The sequence below is a fragment of the Coregonus clupeaformis genome, chromosome 1 (genome assembly GCF_020615455.1).
Source record: "Coregonus clupeaformis isolate EN_2021a chromosome 1, ASM2061545v1, whole genome shotgun sequence".
NCBI classification, from domain to species: domain Eukaryota; kingdom Metazoa; phylum Chordata; class Actinopteri; order Salmoniformes; family Salmonidae; genus Coregonus; species Coregonus clupeaformis.
In genome coordinates this window covers 62,756,718-62,779,177 of record NC_059192.1, presented here as the reverse complement: position 1 = coordinate 62,779,177, position 22,460 = coordinate 62,756,718, and the positions used below count along the sequence as shown (strand labels likewise).

At 41.1% G+C, this 22,460-nt stretch overlaps 1 protein-coding gene across 3 annotated transcripts in view; it reads left to right on the top strand.

Annotated features, from left to right (window-relative positions):
- LOC121571618 (pro-neuregulin-3, membrane-bound isoform-like) overlaps window positions 1-22,460 on the top strand; it is a 576,634-nt gene that overhangs the window by 451,962 nt on the left and 102,212 nt on the right. The window lies entirely within an intron of this gene.

Genomic DNA, 22,460 nt, shown 5'->3' with positions numbered 1-22,460 from the left:
CATACATAAGCAGCGCATGAGTTTCAAGTTTGGGGAAGATAATTTTCACCATAAAAGCGCACCTTTATAATAAAAGCATTACATGCATAATTGCATTTGTGGTCACTTTTGATAATGGTGTTTTCCCGCTAATGGAACATGTGCGCATTGCTGCGCTTATAATGTGAAGAAATAGCCTAATAGTTTACATTCTGATCTGTTGCGTCAGCGTCATTGCGTAAAAAAGTATTTTGGATGCTAGTGGTTGTATTAATTTAGGATCTATCGCATCCCACAACTGTCCCAGACTATGTTTGGAATATTTATTTCTCACACAGAATAGAATAGGTTGACTTTTGTACTATGGGGGATAGTAGATTGACATAAGCTAGTGCTTTTGCTGTTCGTTAGGCATACTCATCTTGTTGGCTGACGAAAAGTAAATGTGGACAGTTCTTCCAATATCTTCAATATGCACCTCGGAATTGGATAGCGTGCGCAGTTGCGTCCCCGATGTGTCTGTCTTCACTTGTAACCTGTGAGAAAGACCCGATCACTGATGGAGAGCCGTGTGAGTGAGAAATGCTTCGTAGCAGGCAGCACTCAGGGAGAAAGGCTGCAAAAGGCATGTCTTTTATTAGGTTGCATTATGGCCACACAAAGGGGATGCCGCCGGGAAATTTGAAGCATTATCAAGTGCTTCTCAAACTGTGAATGAGAGACTGACGAAGTGTGTACAGCCTGTGCAAAAAACAAAGCAGAGCATATGCCTTTCAAGCGACATTTTTAAAATCTTTTTTAACCGCTCAACACAGAATAGCCGCATGTGCACACTCCCTCAAATCGTTTGGAGAAAATATCATTTCTATTTTATTCAGCTATGTTCAATTGTATTCTACTTACTATAAAATAATATAAAATCAGGACCATATTTCGTTGTGAAAACATGTTACTATCGATGTTCCCGAAGAGATTTCACTTGGTTTCCCAAATTAAGCACTGGGTATCTGCAGGAACACGGTTGGAGAGCCCATAGCATACAGAGTTTGAGGCAGAATATCACCTGTCGTCCAGCGAGAGGCTGCATGCTCCTTAAACAGTGGTTGATGCTCAGTGAAATAACCGGAGTAGCCTACCCAGAATATGATTGGAAAACTAACAGGCGGGAAAGGGGCCTCAATTCGCTATTCAAGCTATTCCCCTGCCCCTGTTCCTGCCCATTTGATAATGGGCCATTCTAAATTGAAACTAACTTGACATATTAGTAAAGACAAAATTAAATTGAGAATAGTCAGATGGGTGAAAAGATGATCACTTGATGAGAGAAGAGCTGTGCAACCTGAGGCAAAGAACAGAGCTCAAGCTTTTTTTGCGACTTTCTTAAATCATCAATAGCTATAGTCGCATCATGCATCCCATATATGTTTTGATTTCTAAGACATTCTAAGGTTTGAATCATTCACAACTAAAGTTGCCAAATAACTCTGAATCTAGTGTATATGACCTGTTTCAATGATCACTTTTACACAACATAGCCACTTCATATGCGCACTCACTCAGGATTGAGAAAAAAATCCTTTCTATATTATTCAGCTAAGTTTAATTATATTATTCTTACTATAAAATCATATACAGTGAGGGAAAAAAAGTATTTGATCCCCTGCTGATTTTGTACGTTTGCCCACTGACAAAGACATGATCAGTCTATAATTTTAATGGTAGGTTTATTTGAACAGTGAGAGACAGAATAACAACAAAAAAATCCAGAAAAATGCAAGTCAAAATTGTTATTAATTGATTTGCATTTTAATGAGGAAATAAGTATTTGACCCCTCTGCAAAACATGACTTAGTACTTGGTGGCAAAACCCTTGTTGGCAATCACAGAGGTCAGACATTTCTTGTAGTTGGCCACCGGGTTTGCACACATCTCAGGAGGGATTTTGTTCCACTCCTCTTTGCAGATCTTCTCCAAGTCATTAAGGTTTCGAGGCTGACGTTTGGCAACTCGAACCTTCAGCTCCCTCCACAGATTTTGTATGGGATTAAGGTCTGGAGACAGGCTAGGCCACTCCAGGACCTTAATGTGCTTCTTCTTGAGCCACTCCTTTCTTGCCTTGGCCGTGTGTTTTGGGTCATTGTCATGCTGGAATACCCATCCATGACCCATTTTCAATGCCCTGGCTGAGGGAAGGAGGTTCTCACCCAAGATTTGACGGTACATGGCCCCGTCCATCGTCCCTTTGATGTGGTGAAGTTGTCCTGTCCCCTTAGCAGAAAAACACCCCTTAGCATAATGTTTCCACCTCCATGTTTGACGGTGGGGATGGTGTTCTTGGGGTCATAGGCAACATTCCTCCTCTTCCAAACACGGCGAGTTGAGTTGATAGCAAAGAGCTCGATTTTGGTCTCATCTGACCACAACACTTTCACCCAGTTCTCCTTTGAATCATTCAGATGTTAATTGGCAAACTTCAGACGGGCCTGTATATGTGCTTTCTTGAGCAGGGGGACCTTGCGGGCGCTGCAGGATTTCAGTCCTTCAAGGCGTAGTGTGTTACCAATTGTTTTCTTTGTGACTATGATCCCAGCTGCCTTGAGATCATTGACAAGATCCTCCCGTGTAGTTCTGGGCTGATTCCTCACTGTTCTCATGATCATTGCAACTCCACGAGGTGAGATCTTGCATGGAGCCCCAGGCCGAGCGAGATTGACAGTTATTTTGTATTTCTTCCATTTGCAATAATCACACCAACTGTTGTCACCTTCTCACCAAGCTGCTTGGCGATGGTCTTGTAGCCCATTCCAGCCTTGTGTAGGTCTACAATCTTGTCCCTGACATCCTTGGAGAGCTCTTTGGTCTTGGCCATGGTGGAGAGTTTGGAATCTGATTGATTGATTGCTTCTGTGGACAGGTGTCTTTTATACAGGTAACAAGCTGAGATGAGGAGCACTCCTTTTAAGAGTGTGCTCCTAATCTCAGCTCGTTACCTGTATAAAAGACACCTGGGAGCCAGAAATCTTTCTGATTGGGACGGGGTCAAATACTTATTTCCCTCATTAAAATGCAAATCAATATATAACATTTTTGACATGCGTTTTTCTGTTTTTTGTTGTTGTTATTCTGTCTCTCACTGTTCAAATAAACCTACCACTAAAATTATAGACTGATCATTTCTTTGTCAGTGGGCAAACGTACAAAATCAGCAGGGGATCAAATACTTTTTCACTGTAATATAAAAGAATGGCACGGGACTTGTAAGCATAGGCCTATCTTGTGAATGAACAAGCCTACAGCCTATGGCATGGTGCATAGCCAGATAACATACAGTAGGACGACTCATATTGTTCTTCTGTGTTTATGTTAAATAACGGTCAATTACCGTGAGACAGGCAGTATTTTCCTTTACAATAACCGGCGGACAAAATGTAATGACCGCAACAGCCCTATGTTAGGGTCATACTGCCTCTCACAATACCGGCAATTGATGGCTTGGCTCTTTCACTAACCTCAGTGAGTCAGCCTACTTGGCTCAGCATTACTACGGACTGGCCTCTGACTAAATATGTTGCATTTCTGCCTTGTTTTGCGGGGAAATTAGAAGAACGCAGCAAATCCCACCAGGTCCATATGCACAGCCATTTTAAGTGTCTGGCTACAGGGATTTTAATTGAGTTCGTCCCAGGGTATCATTTTCTCCATAGTAATTTAATATATTTTACATTTACAGTCATTTAGCAGACACTCTTATCCAGAGCAACTTACAGTTAGCGAGTGCATACATTATTAAATTTTTCATACTGGCCCCCCGTGGGAATCGAACCCACAACCCTGGCGTTGCAAACGCCATGCTATACCAACTGAGCTACATCCCTGCTGGCCATTCCCTCCCCTAACCTGGCCAACTGTGCGCCGCCCCATGGGTCTCCCGGTCACGGACGGCTACGACAGAGCCTGGATTCGAACCAGGATCTCTAGTGGCACAGCTAGCACTGCAATGCAGTGCCTTAGACCACTGCGCCACTCAGGAGTAATCATGTCCTTTTCCGTATTGATCATGGTGTCGAGGGTGTGCCATCTCCTATCTCTGTGAACTTTGTCATTGAGAGATCAAAAGTGAGGGACAAGATTGTGGTCCTCTGTAGCTCAGCTGGTAGAGCATGGCGCTTGTAATGCCAAGGTAGTGGGTTCGATCCCCGGGACCACCCATACACAAAAAAAAATTATGCACGCATGACTGTAAGTCGCTTTGGATAAAAGCGTCTGCTAAATGGCATATTATATTATTATTATTATTGTGCCGAGTATAGAGCTCTGCTATTAACTCACCATCCTCTCCATTATATCCCCTTCCAAATGTTTCTTTCATCGCTTTAATAGCTTTAGCCACATATTCCTCTTGAATTGCTGTGTAACTTCTATTCCTCACAGTTTTTAACACAGAGGTTAATTAAGACATCATCATCTACTGAGAAGTGTTATCTTGTTTGGCTTTTGGACCATAAATTAGCATGGGATGAAAAAAGGGGTGAAATAAACTTAAAGCCAAAAATTTTAGTTTGAGACCTGTGACAGATTCACAATAGTGGTCATTTGAGAGAGAGAGTGTAAGTTATTGCCCAAATTAAACTGGCACTGACAATCCTTGCTGTAGCCTGTAGAAATCCATATCCATTCAGCCAAAAGCGGAGGGTGTGTTTATATTGTTAATTTTGCCATGGCAGGTGGACCATGCAGTTTAAACAGTTATATTATTCACCCCTATTCTCCTTCTCCCAATTAATAATGAACTGGGCTTCTACTGCCCCAACAGCCCCCTACAGCTCAAACTGTCCCAGCCCCTCCCCTTCTCCTCCTCCCTTTCCTCCACACACTGTCCCCCAGATCAACTAATACTACATACAGGGCCTCACTGGCAGGCCAGGTTGATTCTGCCAAGGCCTTTGGCTCACCAAGGCTGTCATGAGTGGCACAGTGGGTCTGAGAGAGCTGGAACCTTTCAAAACCATAAAACCCCTGGGTAGGACTGTCATCTTCCTCAAAAGCTCCACTGAGACGCTGGTCATGGCTTAATCTCTCCCTCAAAGCAGGACAAAGTCCAGATTTATAAGCATCTGTCTCCATTTGTCTCCCTCTGGAACTAGCCTGTTGGGATCCTCTGATAACTCTGCCTGCCAAGACACATCTTACTAAAAGTTCAAGGAGCCTTTCACTGATTAGATGCCTTATCTGTTTCAGGAATATGGCTTCAAACTGCTGATCGTTTTACTCTGCTACTCTAGATATGGGTCATTGGGTTATTGGGTTTCTCCTATCATTTGGCCAAAAGTGATAATAACAGATTGGCCCAGGTTAGTTTCCCAGTGCAGTCTTATATTCAGACAAAATTCTGTCAGTAAGGGAACAGAATAGATATGCTTTAACATATACTTTATTTGTTTGGGAAAATAATATCTTACTGCTTGGCACACTCTATTTGTAAGAACATTCAGAGTATAATGTGCCATGCAGGAGTCAAGTGAAACCAAATGTATTCTGTTTGAATAGGGAATGTTATTACCCTCCGTTTCTCTCTCCTTCCATGTTAAACACCCTTCCTTTCCTCTCCAGGACTCCTCTGCTCCCATTGTCTTGGGTACAGAATAACATTTTCAACCTGGTCAATTGCTGAGGAAAACTCTAGGCTGGGATGTTGAGACACTCCTTTGCATTGCTCTAAGGGCCAGATCAAAATTTACTTGGGGGAGGGGTGGTCCAAAATTGGGAAGGGTTGTCCAATTTTTTTTGTTGCTTTGGGGAAGGTTGTGTTCTTTTCTCTGGTTTACATTCGCTCTTCCGCTCGTATTTTCCCAATGGCTTGACTTACTTTTGATGTTACTCTAATAAAGTTTAGAAACGTGTGTGAAGGTTTGGTATGGTGTGCCTATTATTAAGCTTTAGCTACTGCAGGCCTATTATACACAATATACTGTATACAAAAGTATGTGGACATCCCTTCAAATTAGTGGATTCGGCTATTTCAGCTACATCCGTTGCTGACTAAAATCGAGGGCACAGCCATGCAATCTCCATAGACAAATATTGGCAGTAGAATGGCCCATACTGTAGAGCTCGGTGACTTTTAACGTGGCACCGTCATTGGATGCCACCTTTCCAACAACTCAGTTCTTCAGATTTCTGCCTGCTATACCTGCCCCGGTCAACAACGGCTCAGCCACGAAGTGGTAGGCTACACAAGCTCACAGAACGCGGGACTGCCGAGTTTTGAAGCGCGTAGCGTGTAAACGTTGTCTGTCCTCGGTTGCAACACTAACTACTATGGCTGTGGCGGTCACAAAATTTCGTCAGCCGGTGATTGTCAAGCAAATAACTGCCGGTCTCACGGTAATTTACTGTTAATTAACATAAACACATTTAGCATCTCCTGGCTTCCACAGATAGCCTACAAGCCACTGATGCAGACCATCTACAATCCAAGTAATATAGCCAACACCTTCACAATAAACCCATCATTTATTTTAGACAGGTCTAAAAAAGCATGATATGAAGAAAATGTAGTCTATTTCAGAAGAACAGTATAGCATACTCTGAGTTGTCCTTATGTTAGGTTCTGATCTGGCTATGCCAAATGGCTGTGGGCTACACTAGTTCATTTAGCAGACAAGATTTGCTTAGATTGCTGTGTCATTATATTATAGTATGAAGAATACAATTGAACAAAGCTGAATAAGTAGAAAGGATACTTTCTCCAAACGATTTGAGGAAGTGCACACATGCGGCTATTCTGTGTTGAGCGGTTAACAAAGAAATATGTATTCCTATATGCTTAATTTAGAGTTATTAATGTAACTTTAGTTGTTCTAAAAGCGTTGGGTTACATGATGCGACTCTAATGATGATTTGAAAAAAGTCGCTTGAAAGGAATGAGCTCTGCTTTGTTTTTTGCGCAGGCTGTACACACTACAACAGTCACTCATTCACAATTTGACAAGCACTTGATAATGCCTAGAATTTCACAGTGTTATCCCCATTGTCTGGCCATAGTGCACTCTAAAAAAATCCATGCCTTTTGCGGCCAGTGGCCGTTGTGCCCTTCTCCCTGGGTGCTGTGCGCTCCGAATCACCTCTCACTCACATGGCTCTCCATCATGTGATTGGGTCTTTCTTACAGGCTACAAGTGAAGACAAACACATCAGGGATGCAACTGTGCGCGTCCTTATCCAATTCATTTTGAAGATATTGGAAGAACTGTCCACATTTACTTTTCGTCAGCCAACAAGATGAGTAGGCCTAACGAACAGCAAAAGCACTAGCCTATGTCAATCTACTATCCCCCATAGTACAAAAGTCGACCTATTCTATTCTGTGCGATAAATAAATATTCCAAACATAGTCTGGGACAGTTGTGGGATGCGATAGATCCCAAATCAATACAACCACTAGCATCAAAAACACTTTATTATGCAATGTGGCTGACGCAACAGATCAGAACGTTTAGCTTAAAATGTTTATAAACTATTAGGCTATTTCTTCACATTATAAGTGCAGCAATGTGCACATGGTAGTAGGCTATAAGTGCAAATGTTCCATTAGCGGAAAACACCATTATCAGAAAACACCATTATCAAAAGTGACCGCAAATGCAATTATGCATGTAATGCTTTTATTATAAAGGTGCATTTTTATGGTGAAAGTTATCTTCCCCAAACTTGAAACTCACGCGCTGCTTATGTATGCCAGTTACACCCCTTGTAAAGCAGATGAATGTGCTTAATTTTAAGATTGTTATTTGGCCACTTTAGCTGTGATACAAACCTTATCAAAACATATAGGCCTATGGGCTAGGCTACATGAGGTGTGCGACTGATTAGAAAAAGTCGCAAAAAAAAGGCATTGTTTCTTATGCTGGGCATCATTCACAAGTGGTAATATATAATTCACAAGTGATAGGCTAATATTGTCACCCATCATACTATTCTTGATTTAATCTTTACATATACCAAATAATATATGTGTGAAATTTGTTTTGATTTAGAATGGACCAGGGGAGCGGGAAAAGAAACATGTCATCTATGCACTTAAATAGCGAATGGAGGATGCGTCTGTGTCTACATGGCTTTTTAAAAAAGGATGCTTTTCCCGTGGTTCATTTTCATGCCAACCAGGTAGGCTATACTCCTGTTGTAAATATAAGCGATGTGCTTAATATTAGGAAAGTTGAGAAAAATATATAGTAGGCCTAGCCTATTGAAAGCTGATGGGATCCTCCTCTTTTTAGTAGAGGCCATCACTCTGTTTTCTTGCGCAATTGCATAGCCTATTTAAATGGTGCGCAGCATGAGCTCATGGGCTCTCATGAAGTGTTTGATTAGATTTTTGAATAAATTTGCATTGACATCAGAGTGATTAGAGGGACAATAGAGTGCTGAGTGCCAGGCAGTTAGTAAGTTTGGGAGGCTACTAATGACCAGGAGCAGCATCAGAGCTTGGAGAAGCCTAAATACCGTGACTCGTGACCGAGGTGTGGCGGTAATACGGTCACCGCAACAGCTCAACACATTGTGCTGTGTGACAAAACTGCACATTTTAGAGTGGCCTTTTATTGTCCCCACCACAAGGTTGTCTTGGTGATGATCAAAGGTGCGAGATCAGCTTGGCAAATGGCTGACAGATAGCCAGACCCCCCCTTTCTCTCACAGGAGAGGAGAAGGGGGAGTTGGGCCGGTTTTTTGACTTAACAGCCAGTCATAAATAGCAGAAAAGGACTCCTTTTGGTCTCTAGTATCGAAATAAATTAATCTCTTTGTTACAGAGACTCTTGCCGCCTGAAAACTCTAACATCAAAAGATTGAACATTGGAACATTATTCCTGACCTCCAAATGTTTGGAATGGTCAGTGGGGATCTAAAGAATAATCATGTCATATTGTTTATTATTTTGTGATGTCATTAAGGATGGTATCGAGAAATAACTGTAACTCGGAAGGTGTACATATTCTATCTATCAAGTTTACATCTAAATGTTGTATAAAATATATGATTAAGTATGAGAGTATTTTGATGAAGATACGAATGTGATTTTAGTATTCTAATGAGATAATCATTTTTTTCATATAAACTATGCACAGTGACTAGCCACACCCCAAGTGCCATCAGAGATCGTGTCAGCAAGTATGGAACGCCCCTTTTACTCAGAGGGCATAAAAAAGCTTGAAAGACAAATTAACATTAGACCAGGAAGCATGGAGCTGTGTCTACATGGCTTAAAATGGTTAAATCAGAGACCAGGAAGCGTGGAGCTGTGGCTACACGGCTTATAGTGGTTAGACCAGAAAGACCAGAAAATGTGAGAGTGGTGACTGCACGTTTAGAATGGTTAGAACTTTGAATCTAAGACCAGGACGCGTGGAGCTGTGGCTACATGGCTTAAAATGGTTAGACCAGAAAGACCAGCTGACTTGCAGAATTGCATAACCAGCTGAACATTACAAATGGTTGACACTCTAAGACCAGGAAACGTGAGACGGTAGTCCATACATTTGAAATGGTGAAACTCTCAATCTCTACACAAGAAGAAGACCACACACTAGACCTTATCATATCAGTCTGCAGCTGTAAATGTTAAGTAGTCTAGAACTTTCACTAAAGACACGAGTTGGGAAGGACAATCCCATCTCAGACAACCATTGGTACATCTGAAGTATCTATTCTAATGAACACTCCACTCGAAGACAAGCCAAGTGTCACAGAAGTGGGATAGGACACTCAAACCCTTTTTGAGAAAGTGGTTAAACAGAGAGACGACGATCAAGGACAGCTACGCGTAAATTGCATTGCATTTCTCATCCGAATGAGCGGTGGTTTCCAAATGTAACAACGATACGTTGAATCTCTGTTTCTCCCTTTCACTCTCTTTCTGTTGACCCCTCCTTCCCCTAACCAAGCAGTCATGCTATTGTTAGTCCAGTCCACTAGGGACCTGTTTTCATTGTATTACGTTAGTAATCAGTAACCTATACCGTGTGTGTGTGTGTGTTTGTATTCTGTGCTATTATTTTGTTAGTTAGTAAATACATAATTAAGCCAATTTGTGTTTTGCTGATTCATCAGTAAGGTTAGGGTTAATGCAGGTTCAATGATTATGCGACGTTCAGAATGAGACTGATGAGGTAATGATTTGATAAGTGACTGTTATCAATATATAACATACTTCTTCTAAGAATTTAATTAGCGAGACGATAACTAGTTAAACAACTTCTTCCGTGGTGCCCCATATTCCTAATGAGTTAATTGTTACATGATTAATTTAATAGAGTGACAATTAAACATAGTTGGTTGATTCGATAAATAACTGTCATCACATTAATGCATGTCACGTCACGACAAGGTGCACCTGTATAATGATCATGCTGTTTAATCTGCTTCTTGATATGCCACACCTGTCAGGTGGATGGATTATCTTGGCAAAGGAGAAATGCTCACTAACAGGGATGTAAACAAATTTGTGCACAACATTTGAGAGAAACAAGCTTTTCGTGCGTATGGAACATTTCTGGGATCTTTTATTTCAGCTCATGAAACATGGGACCAACACTTTACATGTTTCATTTATATTTTTGTTCAGGACACATTAGAAACTGTTCATTATTTTATCGCTACCATCCATTTGTGTCTGGAGGAATGGTTTTAAATAGCATAAAGCAGAACAGTTCCACACAGGTGCCACTTTCTGACAGATGAGGGAGGCTAATGATCACAACCTGTCATATCTTTAACGAGGCTGAATAATCTTTAGAAAGTTACATCTTTTAGCTCTCGTAGCTGTCAGGTAACTAACTTAGCTAGCCTATCAGTCTCAGTCCAGATGTTAACATTATTTATGTTACAGTGAACATACAGTACCAGTCAAAAGTTTGGACAAACCTACTCATTCTAGGGTTTTTCTTTATTTTTACTATTTTCTACATTGTAGAATAATAGTGAAGACATCAAAACTATGAAATAACACATATGGAATCATGTAGTAACCAAAAAAATGTGAAACAAATCAAAATATATTATATATTTGAGATTCTTCAACGTAGCCACACTTTGCCTTGATGATAGCTTTGCACACTCTTGGCATTCTCTCAACCAGCTTCCTGAGGTGGTCACCTGGAATGCATTTCAATTAACAGGTGTGCCTTGTTAAAAGTTAATTTGTGGAATGTCTTTCCTTCTTAATGTGTTTGTGCCAATCAGTTGTGTTGTGACAAGGTAGGGATGGTATACAGAGGATAGCCCTATTTGGTAAAAGACCAAGTCCATATTATGGCAAGAACAGCTCAAATAAGCAAAGAGAAATGACACAGGAAAGGAAGATCCAGATTTACCTCTTATGCAGAGGATAAGTTCATTAGAGTAACCAGCCTCAGAAATTGCAGCCCAAATAAATGCTTCACAGTTCAAGTCACAGACACATCTCAACATCAACTGTTCAGAGGAGACTGTGTGAATCTGGCCCTCATGGTCGTATTGCTGAAAAGAAACCACTACTAAAGGACACCAATAATAAGAAGAGACTTGCTTGGGCCAAGAAACACGAGCAATGGACATTAGACCAGTGGAAATCTGTCCTTTGGTCTGATGAGGTTTTTGGTTCCAACTGCCATGTTTTTGTGAGACACAGAGTAGGTGAACGGATTATCTCCGCATGTGTAGTTCCCATTGTGAAGCATGGAGGAGATGTGATGGTGTGGTGGTGCTTTGCTGGTGACACTGTCTGTGATTTATTTAGAATTCAGGGCACACTTTACCAGCATGGCTACCACAGCATTATGCAGCGATACGCCATCCCAACTGGTTTGCGCTCAGGAGGACTATCATTTGTTTTTCAACAGGACAATGACCCAACACCTCCAGGCTGTGTAAGGGCTATTTGACCAAGAAGTAGAGTGATGGAGTGCTGCATCAGATGACCTGGCCTCCACAATCATCCGACCTCAACCTAATTGAGATGGTTTTGGATGAGTTAGACCGCAGAATGAAGGAAAAGCAGGCAACAAGTTCTCAGCATATGTGGGAGCTCCTTCAAGACTGTTGGAAAAGCTGGTTGAAAGAATGCCAAAAGTGTGCAAAGCTGTCATCAAGGCAAAGGGTGGCTACTTTGAATAATCTAAAATCTAAAATATATTTTGAATTGTTTAACACTTTTTTAGTTACTACATGATTCCATATGTGTTATTTCATAGTTTTGATGTCTTCACTATTATTCTACAATGTAGAAAATAGTACAAATGAGAAAAACCCTTGAATGAGTAGGTACAGTGGGGGAAAAAAGTATTTAGTCAGCCACCAATTGTGCATGTTCTCCCACTTAAAAAGATGAGAGAAGCCTGTAATTTTCATCATAGGTACACGTCAACTATGACAGACAAAATGAGGAAAAAAAATCCAGTAAATCACATTGTAGGATTTTTAATGAATTTATTTGCAAATTATGGTGGAAAATAAGTATTTGGTCAATAACAAAAGTTTCTCAATACTTTGTTATATACCCTTTGTTGGCAATGACACAGGTCAAACGTTTTCTGTAAGTCTTCACAAGGTTTTCACACACTGTTGCTGGTATTTTGGCCCATTCCTCCATGCAGATCTCCTCTAGAGAAGTGATGTTTTGGGGCTGTCGCTGGGCAACACAGACTTTCAACTCCCTCCAAAGATTTTCTATGGGGTTGAGATCTGGAGACTGGCTAGGCCACTCCAGGACCTTGAAATGCTTCTTACGAAGCCACTCCTTCGTTGCCCGGCGGTGTGTTTGGGATCATTGTCATGCTGAAAGACCCAGCCACGTTTCATCTTCAATGCCCTTGCTGATGGAAGGAGGTTTTCACTCAAAATCTCACGATACATGGCCCCATTCATTATTTCCTTTACACGGATCAGTCGTCCTGGTCCCTTTGCAGAAAAACAGCCCCAAAGCATGATGTTTCCACCCCCATGCTTCACAGTAGGTATGGTGTTCTTTGGATGCAACTCAGCATTCTTTGTCCTCCAAACACGACGAGTTGAGTTTTTACCAAAAAGTTCTATTTTGGTTTCATCTGACCATATGACATTCTCCCAATCCTCTTCTGGATCATCCAAATGCACTCTAGCAAACTTCAGACGGGCCTGGACATGTACTGGCTTTGGTCCCAGCTCTCTGCAGGTCATTCACTAGGTCCCCCCGTGTGGTTCTGGGATTTTTGCTCACCGTTCTTGTGATCATTTTGACCCCACGGGGTGAGATCTTGCGTGGAGCCCCAGATCGAGGGAGATTATCAGTGGTCTTGTATGTCTTCCATTTCCTAATAATTGCTCCCACAGTTGATTTCTTCAAACCAAGCTGCTTAGCTATTGCAGATTCAGTCTTTCCAGCCTGGTGCAGGTCTACAATTTTGTTTCTGGTGTCCTTTGACAGCTCTTTGGTCTTGGCCATAGTGGAGTTTGGAATGTGACTGTTTGACGTTGTGGACAGGTGTCTTTTATACTGATAACAAGTTCAACCAGGTGCCATTAATACAGGTAATGAGTGGAGGACAGAGGAGCCTCTTAAAGAAGAAGTTACAGGTCTGTGAGAGCCAGAAATCATGCTTGTTTGTAGGTGACCAAATACTTATTTTCCACCATAATTTGCAAATAAATTCATTAAAAAAAATTGATTTTCTGGAATTTATTTCCTCAATTTGTCTGTCATAGTTGACGTGTACGCATGATGAAAATTACAGGCCTCTCTCATCTTTTTAAGTGGGAGAACTTGCACAATTGGTGGCTGACTAAATACTTTTTTCCCCCACTGTATGTCCAAACTTTTGACTTGTACTGTATGTATTTGTAGTCTTTTAACTACTATATAGTCATTCAGGTTCTACAACAGACTCCACTTCAGATGAACCTGAGGATTCAGTAACAGGTGAACGCCACACATTACGTTATTACATTTACATTTACATTTTTGTCATTTAGCAGACGCTCTTTTCCAGAGCGACTTACAGTTAGTGAATATATTTTTTTTTATACTGGCCCCCCATGGGAATCGAACCCACAACCCTGGCGTTGCAAACGCCATGCTCTATCAACTCTTATGACACTGTGTTGCTTCATATCAAACACATGTTCTAAACAGAACAGTGATCTATCTGTAGCAGAACGCTTCAAATTGTCAAGAATGGAAAGAGGTGGTTTAGCAGCACTCAGGACCCGTTCTGTCAAAACATCAGGAAGACTCACTACTCCATATATATGTCAACTCTCTCCAGGAGCCAAGGTGGGCATGTAGTTTAAGCCCCCCCTTGTATTTCTGCCTTACTGCCTTCCTAATATTATGTACTCCCACCTTTTCAGAGAGACAAGCACCTGAGAGACTTTCTGCTTGTATGTAACCCTATCACTACACATTAGCAGCGAGTATATTTAAGAACATTGGAAGGTGGGAGGACAGATCCCATAATAAAAGACCATTGTAATTCAACAGACTACAAAGAAAAACTCCCAGTAATTGCTGTCACAATTAAAATGTGTCTTGATGAATGGGAGGCCTGTGGTGAACAAAAATGAGTTGCAGTATTAATAATATACAACAAAGGTGGGCTAAGGCTGTACAAAGGAATAAGCCCTCCGAAAGAGCATTTCATCTGTACAGTAATCCTTCAAGCCAATCAAATGACAATGTTAGAGAAAAGCTTCTGCAACTCATTCATTTTTGTGGTGTGTACAGTCTTGGATCAGTTTTAAGATGCCTGAGGATACAAAAGCAGGGTATAGTTAATCACATGAATCATTCCTCAGGAGATGCTTTCCAGCAGAGTCAACAAAGTTTTAGATAATACCTTATCGTCCCCTCATGAGGTTTCTGTGCTTCCGATGACCAAATCCATTATGCCTGTATAGAATTAGACCAAAGCAAGCCAGGCATCTATGTCCTATAAATCACACTCCTCCCACAGTGGCAAATGTAGAATGTCGATGCAATAGGCTTAATGGATTGCAATTGCTGAAGCCAATTTACCTTTTCTGCATGGGAAAAGAATAACACAGGCATAAAAGTAAATTCATATTGATTGTGGTTATTCATCTGGCGAGGCCTTGTGCGATTCTGCTTGTTCACACTTGTAAAATATTTATAGAAGTCCATGTTAATGGTTTTGGATGGGCCATTTACAGTGAGATATGGATCTTGTCATCTGGACTGTAATGAAGAATATGGTTGTTCTATGCAGATTAAACTAGCGTATTGTAACGGCTTGCTGCATGGGGTTTGTGCTCTCCCTGGTGATGGGCCATTAAAGCTGGGATGAGTGAGGATGGGAGGTTGTTCCCTCCCTCCTTCTCGCTCTCTGATGGTGGAGAGCTAACCAGTGGAGGAAGACTGAAGCCAATGTTCACTGTGTTCTAATGCTTGGTGTCCACCAGTGATTTTCCCAGGACACAGTAATACAGTAGTAGTACTTTATGTTTTAGATAATATATGGGTTATCTAAACATTTAGCCTGCACTCAGTTATGTATAGAGCCATGCAATCGTGGAAGGCTCTGCCACCAGAGGTTACTCAGGCAAAAAGCAAGTTTAGCTTAAAAAAAAAAGAAAGATACAAAACAAATTGTATCACAGTGCCTCTCCTCTTTCTAAAGATCAAATTTGACTGTAGGGTATACAAGAAAATGAATATGTATATGTGAATAGTGTGCAAATAGTATTTTTGTTGTCTCTTTCTGTCTTTTCTATATATAACTCTTATTTTAATTTGTATTTTGAATGTAATATAATATCTTACGTTGTCCATCTATTTCTGTCTATTAATGTATTTGTATGTTTTATGTGGACTGTTTTTTTTGGTTCTTTATATCATATTTTGTTCTATGGATGTGATTCAGAGAATCTGAAAGCTCAAAGCTGTTGTAGCACACACAAAGCAAATGTCACGCACTGAGAAAGCTGCATTATGGAGATCCAGTTTTGTCAAGCTTAAATAAATTGAAATGTGAGTAAAAACAAAAAAACCTTGCACTTGTCTTTTCATACTAGAAATGACTTTGCTGATAACTTCTTTATTGAGGAAAAATGACTGTGATAATCTCATCTAGTTGTCTTAACGAGATTATCCTGTACTTTTATAGTCAGTCGTTCTGAAAGTTGTGCTCACGAGCCAAAAGTGGTCCCCAAAAATTCCATACTACTACGTAACATATTTGCAGATACACTACATGATCAAAAGTATGTGGACACCTGCTCGTCTAATATTTCATTCCAAAATCATGGGCATTAATCTGGAGTTTGTCTACCGTTTGCTGCTATAACAGCCTCCATTCTTCTGGGAAGGCTTTACACTAGATGTTAGAACATTGCTGCGGAGACTTGCTTCCATTCAGCCACAAGAGCATTAGTGAGGTTGGCACTAATGTTGGGCGATTAGGCCTGGCTCACAGTCGGCCTTCCAATTCATCCCAAAGGTGTTTGATGGGGTTGAGGTCAGGGCTCTGTGCAGACCAGTCAAGTTCTTCCCCTGGCTTTCTGCACGGGGGCATTGTCATGCTGAAACAGGAAAGGGCCTTCCCCAAACTGTTGCCACAAAGTTGGAAGCAGAGAATCGTCTAGAATGTCATTGAACAGTGCCTCGCAAAAGTATTCATCCCTCTTGGAGTTTTTCCTATTTTGTTGCATTACAACCTGTAATTTAAATGGATTTTTATTTGGACTTCATGTAATGGACATACACAAAATAGTCCAAATTGGTGAAGTGAAATGAAAGCCCCTAAATAAGATCTGGTGCAACCAACTACCTTCAGAAGTCACATAATTAGTTAAATAAAGTCCACCTGTGTGAAATCTAAGTGTCACATGATCTGTCACATGATCTCAGTATATATACACCTGTTCTGAAAGGCCCCAGATTCTGCAACACCACTAAGCAAGGGGCACCACCAAGCAAGCGGCACCATGAAGACCAAGGAGCTCTCCAAACAGGTCAGAGACAAAGTTGTTGAGAAGTACAGATCAGGGTTGGGTTATACGAAAATATCCCTTTGAACATCCCACAGAGCACCATTAAATCCATTATTAAAAAATGGAAAGAATATGGCACCACAACAAACCTGCCAAGAGAGGGCCGCCCACCAAAACTCACGGACCAGGCAAGGTGGGCATTAATCAGAGAGGCAAGAAAGAGACCAAAGATAAAACTGAAGGAGCTGCAAAGCTCCACAGCGGAGATTGGAGTATCTGTCCATAGGATCACTTTAAGCAGTACACTCCACAGAGCTGGGCATTACGGAAGAGTGGCCAGAAAAAAGCCATTCCTTAAAGAAAAAAATAAGCAAACACGTTTGGTTTTCACCAAAAGGCATGTGGGAGATTCCCCAAACATATGGAAGAAGGTACTCTGGTCAGATGAGACTAAAATTGAGCTTTTTGGCCATCAAGGAAAACGCTATGTCTGGCGCAAATCCAACACCTCTCATCACCCCGGGAACACCATCCCCACAGTGAAGCGCATCATCTTAAGAATTGAAGAAATGATGGATGGCGCTAAATACAGGGAAATTATTGAGGGAAACCTGTTTCAGTCTTCAGGAGATTTGAGACTGGGACGGAGGTTCACCTTCCAGCAGGACAATGACCCTAAGCATACTGCTAAAGCAACACTTGAGTGGTTTAAGGGGAAACATTGCAATGTCTTGGAATGGCCTAGTCAATGCCCAGACCTCAATCCAATTGAGAATCTGTGGTATGACTTAAATATTGCTGTACACCAGCGGAACCCATCCAACTTGAAGGAGCTGGAGCAGTTTTGCCTTGAAGAAAGGGCAAAAATGTACATTTACATTTAGCTGACACTCTTATCCAGAGCGACTTAGTGAGTGCATAATTTATTTTTTCTTCCCATACTGGCCCCCCGTGGGAATCGAACCCACAACCGTGGCGTTGCAAGCGCCATGCTTTACCAACTGAGCTACACAGGGGGCTAGATGGCTAGATGTGCCAAGCTTATAGAGACATACACCAAGAGACTTGCAGCTGTAATTGCTGCAAAAGGTGGCTCTACAAAGTATTGACTTTGGGGTGGGGGAGGTGAATAATTGTGCACGCTCAAGTTTTCACTTTTTTTGTCTTATTTCTTGTTTGTTTCACAAGAAAAAATATTTTGCATCTTCAAAGTGGTAGGCATGTTGGGTAAATCAAATGATACAAACCCCCATGATGCAACCGGTCAGGATGCTCTCGATTGTGCAGCTGTAGAACATTTTGAGGATCTGGGGACCCATTTCAAATATTTTCTGTCTCCTGAGGGGGAAAAGGTGTTGTCGTTCCCTCTTCACGACTGTCTTGGTGTGTTTATACCATAATAGTTTGTTGGTGATGTAGACACCAAGGAACTTGAAACTCTCGACCCGCTCCACTGCAACCCCGTCGATGTTAATGGCGGCCTGTTCGACCCTCCTTTTACTGTAGTCCACGATCAGATCCTTTGTCTTGCTCACATTGAGGGAGAGGTTGTTGTCCTGGCACCACACTGCCAGGTCTCTGACCTCCTCCCTATATGCTGTCTCATTGTTGTCGGTGATCAGGCCTATGAATATTTTGTCATCAGCAAACTTAATGATGGTGTTGGAGTTGTGTTTGGCCACGCAGTCGTGGGTGAACAGGGAGTACAGGAGGGGACTAAGTACGCACCCCTGATGTGCCCCAGTGTTGAGGATCAGCGTGGCAGATGTGTTGTTGCCTACCCTTACCACCTGGGGGCGGCCCGTCAGGAAGTCCAGGATCCAGTTGCAGAGGGAGGTGTTTAGTCCCAGGGTCCTTAGCTTAGTGATGAGCTTTGTGGGCACCATGGTGTTGAACGAGATAGAGATTGCATCATCTGTGAATCTGTTGGGGCGGTATGCAAATTGGACAAGTAGTATACATCTAATACAGTCATCAATGCAGGACCCACTAATTTCATTCATACTGAAAAATAAGAAATGCCACATTATCCCTGTCAATAGTTGGAGTAGGATGATTGCAGAGCACCATGCCTCAGACTGTCAGGATGTTCATTTTCTAGCTCACACACTACATTCCTTTGCTGTGATGATTTATTTTATTCATTCTTGTCTCTCACTTTTGTCTCACGTGATCTATTCAGCTCTCTTGTGTCCTTCTCCCAGAGATCAACCAAGTGCTATTCACCAAGCATGGGCTGTCCTACTGCAGTTTGAACTAGCCCTGCCCACACTATTTAGACATTGTAACCACATATGTATTTGTCTGTTGTCTTTTCTTTGTGAGTTTTGTCTTACACAGTGTAGTGCTTTTTAAAGTTGAAGAACAGCAACTAAAGATACACATGCTTGTTTGAGCATCTCAAAGACTAAATTCAATGTAGAATCCGTTTAACAGATGACAAAACATATTTATTTTTTTTGGCTTTTGCCATAGATGGTAGAGTTCTCGTCTCTGGACCGCACAAGCTTTAGATTGCATTCTGCTAAGGTACATGTCTCTCTCTACATCGATCAGCTACATTGGTGACCAGGGTGGGATCCTTTCGATACGCCTATGGGGCCTCAGCACACAATTGCTGCTAGAGAGAAGGGGGATGATAAAGCTCTAATTTCTGGACTGCAACATTGTAAGATTGTGCCCTCCAAGACACTTGATATACATTGATTGGTAGGTTACACTATATTGGCATGAAACGTACATTATGGAAAACATGTCTCACACTCAGTCATAGTTAATAGAATAATGAATGGATTGGCAAGATTATGGCACCATCAACTTTTAGAAGGTTTACAGGAAAGTGAATAACTTAAACCCCCTAAATATACTCACATTCACTGAACATTTAGTATTTGAAACTCAAACGTTCATTTCCCAACTGCTTTTTCTATAATCCTACTGGCTCTTTATCATTCTCCATACCTTATATTCCAATCCATCCAACATTATGCATGCCCACCATGGTATTGGGCAGCTGATATTTTTGAACTCATCTGGGCCCGGTTTCTCAAAAGCACCTTAAGTTTATCGTAGGAGCATCATTAAATCTCCAAGCCGTTTTCCAAAACCATTGTTATTAACGTTGCACTTGAAAACAATCATAATCTAACGCCTTCCTCAGACCACTCTTAGAATGCTAAGTGCATTGTTAGATGCTTTTTTGCCCTCCCGCGTCACTTCATACACAGAAGATGTCCGCTAAACATATAATCACATTGTTTATCGGTCTCTGACCAGCGATAACTTCAGAACAAAGTTGACTACAAATACAAAGTTGCCAATGTCTTTGCAATTGATACAAACAAGCGATGTATAAAAATATGCTTCAAATGAAAACCGAGATGACTGCATTAACATGTAAACAGTAGGTTATAGGCCTATTTATTCAGTCATATTGAAATACATTTCATGTTCAATCAATTGAGTTCTATTTTGCTACTGTCTGTAATTTGTCTCAATATATTTCATGATGTGTAGCCTAACATGCGCGCAATGATGTGCCAAATTGGTGATTTAGTACATTTTTATTGGGTAAGCATTAGAATAAGCCACCTCAATATTTGCAGCCGTAGTTGGTAATATCTCTCTAGGAGCTGATCCATCTTCAGTGTTGTGAAATAATTATAATGTTATGGTAAGATTTGAATGGAGAAAGCTGATCCGATAGCAGCGCTCCCTTTCTTTCAATCCTATCAGTATCAAAACATGCTCCAATGACACACTTAGAGACTGTTCTTGCTGTGTGGTGTTTTGGGAAATGCATGTTACATCTTCGGCCATTGTAGGAAAGCTATATTGTTAAAACACTCGTAAGCCTAAGTTCCATTGCTATCGGGAAACCGGGCACTGGTTTAGAAATCTTATTGCAGAGCACATTTTACAACGGTTTTTAGAGAAGATTGTATTGCAAGGTATGCTATATGTGTAGGCTATGCCATATGTGTTGGCTAATATGCATATGCAGCTGTCGTTTTTTTAAACCTCCATTCTAGCATACATAACATACACATCTTTCTATCTACATGCTTTTTGGGGGGTTTCTATGCAAAGTAAATTATTGAATGTTTCTTTAAAGATGCACTATGCAGATATCGCTCCACCATTTCCTGGATGCAAAAATTATAATAGTTCACCTAATTTCAGTTTATGTGACAAAACAAGCAAGAATAGTGTGGAGAATCATTGTACCATCTAAACCACTGTGAAATATATTTTCCAGCTGTTTGACGCAGGAGTTTAAAATTGAAAGTAAAATATGCAAAAACAAAACATAAGAACGGGAAGCATAGAAATAGCACACATAGAACATATCTACCACTTCTTAGACTTGCTTGCAATTGAGAATGACAAATCTCTAGGACATTTTTATGTGAATTTGGTCGGGTCACCCAAAAAGTTACATATTGCAGCTTTAAGCCTGCAGCTAGTTACTTGAAATAAGGCATATAATCATTCCAAAACATGATTCAAAAATTGAATTCACTGACAGGGAGATAGCTAATGAAACAACAATTGACATTGACAGTAGTTGGCTAGGCTAGTCAAACTGTAACATTGGCTAGCTTTCAATAAATTGGCTAAATGGTCAATGGAGTTACCTCTTCATACGATCAAGACAAATTGTATTGCATGCTGCATATTTGAAGTGCATTCAAAAACAGATATTTATCTTATTTCAGTCTTTGGGAGCTAGCTATATCTGTTCCTCTTCATCAGACAGCAGCTCGTATTTTCACCAGAGGCTTTGTTTACATCGTAGATAGAAGCAGGCCATTGGCTTCCTTCATCACAAGGGGTATGTAAGGGCGTTCTGATTGGTTCCAAGTTTAGCAGTTTGGCAAATTTGCCTGAGCAGACAGTGTGTTGAAATATACTTTTTATGAGAAAATGTGTAAGAACTGAAATTACCAACAATTGTTATAGTCATCATAAGAATGTTTTACTGTCATATACAAAAAATCTGCTCCTCCCTCGACGGGGATCGATCCACTTCACGTTTTTCGTCTATGGGCCACCACCTAACACTTCTAGCCTGAATTGATGCGTCCACGTGCGTCAGTCTCGGCCAGTAATCTCTGCCTTGGAAAAAGGTCAGAGTTCTCATCACACCACACCGCATTTTGGAACGTAGCCTGTAACACCCGTTTCCAAGTCCATTCGCACATTTTTCATGCAGTTGGCATGCGGTAATGATAAATAATGTTGGAAAAGCCTGCAGTTTTCTTGACATTTTGTTTCAATTATTGTGATAGACTCATGTTTTACCGGTATGGCATACCTCCACTATTTATTATGCCGGGACGCCGTACTGGACAGTACCGGCTTACTTTCACCCCTGGCTGTGTCATAACTGGCTCCTCTCTTATCCACTGTTGTGTGAGTCCCCAGTAAAAGCCACAGCAGTCAGAAGCTGCAAAGTAATAATGGCAGCCTGCCAGATCGACTGGTGAAAACAGTGATAATTGTCTGGCTCTGTGATT